Source organism: Varroa destructor, unplaced genomic scaffold, assembly GCF_002443255.2.
Source record: "Varroa destructor unplaced genomic scaffold, Vdes_3.0 BEIS01000007.1, whole genome shotgun sequence".
NCBI classification, from domain to species: domain Eukaryota; kingdom Metazoa; phylum Arthropoda; class Arachnida; order Mesostigmata; family Varroidae; genus Varroa; species Varroa destructor.
In genome coordinates, this window is record NW_019211460.1 from 6,508,787 (window position 1) to 6,514,722 (window position 5,936).

Here is a 5,936-nt window from a genome sequence, read left to right on the forward strand (position 1 = left end):
TAAGAAATCACTAGGAATTCCGTAATAGGCTTCGACGACCTTCAGGATGGGCGCTGTCTTGCGCTGTTAAAAATAGCCCTCGATGCCCTTCTGAATAAAACATTTGCCCTGTACCCAGTCCAATGATTATGTTGTCGCTGCTATTTTGTGAATAGAGACAGTTCGTACCGTGTCATGCGGAGATATAAGGGAAGTTAGTTTCACTTACGTCTATAGCACAACATCATCGAACAAGCTCGTTTTCATTGAGTTACTCATTATAACAGAGGGCCCTCAGAGGTACGGGGTAAACAAATAAACGCACAAGTCCGCTGTGTTACTATCTAAGCACTAAAAGGAACCTATAAGCTTGTATTGCGTGCTACTAATAGGTAAGTTTAAACGATTAGAGAGATAGCCGAGAATTAGTTTCTCCGTACGATTCCGGTAGAACTGTAGCCTACTTATTGCTAGCAAATATCCAAAATTGAACATGTCGCCTTCTTTTCTGCCATTTAAATAGCAGTCAGGGTTATCGTGTATACCAACCTGGCTAGTCTGTGAACAACTCTTTGCCAATATAGCGTAAAATAGGTTATGGATAATGAACTCCGCGGTCGAAGCAGTCGATCCACAAACAAATGTTATTTTTGCTTATACAGTTTGTAGAAGAAGCCTTAGTTTATATTTATAACATATAAACGAGCGGTTCTCGAAATTCGGTGTGAATTTCAAAAAAAAACAAAAAAAATCTTACAATGTATTGCTATGCATGTTCATTACCTTAGCTAATACTGTGCTCAGCTTCTCTTGACAGTGTGGATAAGTTAACTGAATTTTATTTCATCGATTTACATTCCGGTCTCAGTAAACATTTACTACAAAGAGTACGAGTAAAGAATCAGCCATATTCGTCACGATCAGCATAATCGGATCGTTTTCTGCAGTGGACTAGCTAAGTACTCAGACTCGACCAATAAAATCCCCAGTAAGCACTGCAGAGTTCGGTCATGAAGCCAAATAGCTACTAGAAGTGATTGCCATTATCTTTTTCGGGCATAATTTGTTTTTGAGTGTGCTTGTACATCGACAGCTTCATCCTTTAACCCGTCCAAGCGTTGAACGATACACAAAGCGAGAAGAGAGGCGCTTTTTCTACATCTAAAAACTTTGGCCTTCAAAATGGGTCACTTCATTGATAGATGATGAGATTTTTTTAGAAACAGATATTGATTAAGATTCACTTCAGGTACTTAAATGAACAATTACTTTTCTCCATTAACATTTCGATGTGTGACTTTTCGACCTCTTTAAAATGAGTGTTCCTATCAAAAGTCATTAATAATATATCATTCATTCGGGTTCACGAAAATAACAGAAGGAAGTTTCATTTTGTAGATTTCGGCAAATTCATTCGGTCTCCTGTCAACAGGTTTATGCCCTACGTATTAGCATGAATTGTTCCATACAAATGCCTTCCATACAATGGTTCGCCTTTTCTACTCTTATGCTCTATCTCGTCAAAGGGCTATTTTTCCTAACTAAGGCTAACTTTATTTTATACATTTTTGATTCACTGCATCTGTTTTTCCATTACGAATGCTTATCCTAAGCAGACTTCACATCTACCGAGCACAAAACCATTTTACGTATGTAGTCCTGTGTCAAGCCATCAAATCATACAAGGGGTACGTTTTTGGTGGTATTAAAGTGTTCATCTAATACGATCTACTTGGAAACCAAAGAATATATTATATTATATCATAATGTACAAATCCAGCGGTACGTTGTAACAATAATGAGCTAAACAGAAGTACTAAGAAATAGCACAAGTCAACTTGAAGTTGAATTATCTCTGGAAAATTACATTTTTATAAAAGGCAATATCCATACCATGCATGTAAACCTTTAATAAGTGAGATTTTACTGGTGATCACGAAACTTATAGGAGCTGCGTTTATCATATCCCCACTCATGTGTTAGCCCCTTCACAGGTTTAGTGCTATTGGTCTTTGTATGCCACTGACCTTGCTTTACCACTAGCTAATATTTGTCACAGATTATCTACTTTGTGGAAAAGCACGCGTAGAATCTCAAATCTGTAGATTTAAACCTCTGTTCATTAGAACCAATGGTTAAGGGTTCATCGTGAAAGGTTTACGTATGATCCATATATGGTATGCAGCCTCAATAAATGTACTACCCAGATTTGTCCTATCGGGAAGGTGATTCATGTTACGAGCTCTAAAAATAATAGAGAATTGACTAGCAGGCAATTTCCAAATCATATCCTTTATTTGATCATCCGTTAGACAGCTTCTACTTAGGAACTGAAACAAAGCAAGCGAAGAACACTTTCTGGTGAGTAACTCATTTACATATTATACTTACATTTACTATTCTTTTTTTGTAAAGAATCATATAATCATTCTTGTTCGATTGAACATAACCCGCAGCTCCGTGGACCATTTCAGACCCAGGGCCGCCTTAGCAACGTAGCCTTTCAGAGACAAGGTCTCCCACGAGAACTCGGACGGGAATCTCTGATGCCTACTTCGCTGCAGAGGGAACGTTGTACGAACGTGGCTAAAGCATAGGTTCAAACACTATTTCAGTGATACACATGCTAACGAACTGGAACCAGCGACGTTCTGCCTGTTAATTTTCAATCAATCCATTTGTTACTGAAGCACCCCGTATAGCACACGACGCAACAATCTCAGATACAGGCAATATCTACTTTGTTTTACATATATTATATAAAGCATTCGGCTTAAAAGGCAGGATAATCAATGAGGGACTCATCGAAGTGAAGGCAGGAAGTTTTCTGTTTCTTTATAGTGAAAACGCTGATTTTTTTTTTGCAGTATTACGTCCCCAATATACGGCCAAATTTACTTATTCTTACTTCAGTGTTAATATATGGGAAAAATTCCAAAAAAGTTGAAAACAAGCGACTTTGTTCATATGCCAAGCAGCTGTGTAAGATTTTAATACTTAATGTTTAGTCCAAGTTCAGCTTCATCTACGAGAACGTTCTATAAACGTTTTTTAAACACCTAAACATTAAAATCTAAGCGTGGAAAAATATAAGCGAAAACAACCTTGCTAAAAAAACAAAGAAAAACATTTTGAAATATCAGTCTCTGGTTAACATCTCACACGGTTAGGTCGTCCTTCAAAAACTCCCTGATCGGCTCCACTGTTGTCCCGAAACCACGATTAAATCAATATACCGACACATTATACTCGTGCAGGAATATTTACAATATCTATTTCTATAGCGTGAGCTCTATTTTTTTGACTTATTTTCAAGGAACGTTAAGAAACGCTCTCTGATTATCGTATAAGGCGTTAGGTTTTATTCATAGGACCGTGTTAATAGAGGTACTGGATCGGTATTTGCTCGGTTATTAAAGTTTATTTGCGCCAGTCTTTTTAGGTATCACAAATTTATGAATTTTAGTTTTTTGTTACCGTTCTATTCAAATTGCGTTCAGTTAAATTTTGCTTTGCCATGAGTAGACAATTAGCGACACAGCCTGTATGTCATAAGTCGGTAGGTATCAACATCTGCAAAGTGAAATAAATGCGTTGTGACATGGTTTATTTTCCTTTAGAAAGACGCAAGTGTTTAAAAGTTCAAAAAAAAAAAAAAAAAAAAAGATGACAAATATCAATCCTTATTTTTTTTGTATGCGAATTGTAGCTGATGGAGTCCAGAAAGAGCTGGAACGGCGCGTGGTTACCCATTTTGCAATATCTGAGGTCGTATGTGGGTTTTATTTGCCAGGGGCTACATGTACCTACACGATATGTAATGTTACATGCATCAGGTACTATGCGGCGTAATGAGCTGCAATACTATCGTTCGACAGACCCTTTGGCCAAGCACACCGGTCTTGAAACTATAAATTTTAGATGTTTTATGCTGTATATACATACAATATAATTGTACTCTTCTAAATCCAAATAAAAGCATCTTTTATAATAGAGCCATGAAAATCAAGCCATGTCTTAAACACCATTGAATGTTGGAATATTTGCGCGGCTATTGCGACATATAGGACGATATCATTTTTGTAGTGTAACCCCTACCTCCATTTTGAAATAGTGTCAGCGTAATGTCCCTCGGCTCTGTCGTTAAGCCCCATTTCATCGCCTAAAAATAAATGTTCGTAGCTGTAGGTTGTATAAAATAGAATTGATTTCAATAAATCTTCAAGCATTAAGTTGAATCTTCCAACTGACAAAAACTCATAAAACTAAGCTAAACATAATTAGGAACAAAACTTCTACAATTAATCCTGCTCCACGGTTTACCTAAACAAAGTGTGCTTAGTTTTTCAGTGACAGCAAATGCTTGAGATAGCTACGTTTAAGCATAACGTGCGCACCCGATATAAACGAAATAGCAGTCGCATGGGCCCAGTACGATGTCGGGTATTTGTAAACCCTAGTAGATTTCCACGTTTTCGTCGGCCAGTGGTCACAGATCGCGCATTTAAATACACACACAGCAGCGTATCTCGTTGATCTCATAAGTACTGTAGATTTTCGTTTCGGAGATGTCTCGTTTGAAATTCCAACTCACAACTTGATCTATCTTCAATCAATTGTTTTCATTATTAATTATGTCATTGGCAAGTTCAACGGTGGACGATAATGTTGCTATGCTTCATTACATAGATTTACTGTGTGTTATGAATACGCAGTAGATAATTGGCCCACGCTCGATTGCTGACCATCTCAAGTAAATCAACGTACAACGTCAACTACATCGCAATACGAATACTGCTCTCGCGCTAGAATAAACAATGCAGATTGATTTCCCTTTTTATATAGCAAGGCGAAACGGTTGACTCGAGAACGTTCCGCTTTCAGCAAGGCTTTCTCCAGCTGACATCTTTTTACGGGGAAGATGTTTATGTTAGTAACTCAGATGAACTCATCTAACCAGAAGTTCGTAACCAGAAGCAGGTCCTTATCGTTGCCAGGCCAGTCCTACTCATGTCCTGCCGGCATGCTGTTTAGCTGAAGCGCGTACAAATATACTTCGCTCAAGTGCAAGGGATAGAAGTTTACTCGTATCACATCATATCGTGCTCATTATTTGTACTATACACAAATTCGACATAATAGACAAGCTATTAAACAAACAGACGCCATAGATTTTATTGAATTGATTTTATAGGAGTCAATTATTGGTCGTTTGTTGGCAAATGGTTGCTATTCTCATAAAGAGATTTTAAAAGCCCTGATTTTTGGCGACATTGGGTGACTCAAGTAATTGTTCCATCGCACTGTCATCCGAATGATCCCAATGCTATGTCGGGCGAACGTGTGTCTCTCGAGCTCGTGCCGTGTGGCATACTTAGCCTGGTAGCATTTTTAATTGGTCCAAGAACGATCCGTCCACATAGAATAAACAGGCCGTCGTGACGAGCTGTTCATCAGCTGCAAAATGTCCTTAAACAATGGACCTGATAGTGCAATATCAGTAGCTCCCTAGAGAGAAACGCCTCACCGTAGAAACAGTAAGACAAGTAAGGGGGTCACAACATTCGACTCAGGCTGTTGAAGGTCACAATTGAGAGAGTTTAAGTAACTGATTTACGCATACTGGTGTCGCGACTCAATTTCTTCATTACCTATAACTAAAACTTCGGGCGGACAGCCGCGTACCGGAATTGGCTTCAATAACAGTAAATGTTCGTTATTTTTTGCGACTTTTATATCAGTAGTACTTGTCACCAAGTAGGGTATACGCGCTATTTAATAACTGACCTATCCTGATATATAAATTTCTTCTAGCACTGACACAGGCCGCAAGATTCGCCCCCACTACCGCTTCTAAAGCAGTGGTAATCTTTGACGTGATTGCCCCTCCACCCTAACTAAAGAAATTCTTAATTTTTACGCTATTCAAGCTTCATGGTCTATGTCTAGAATAAATT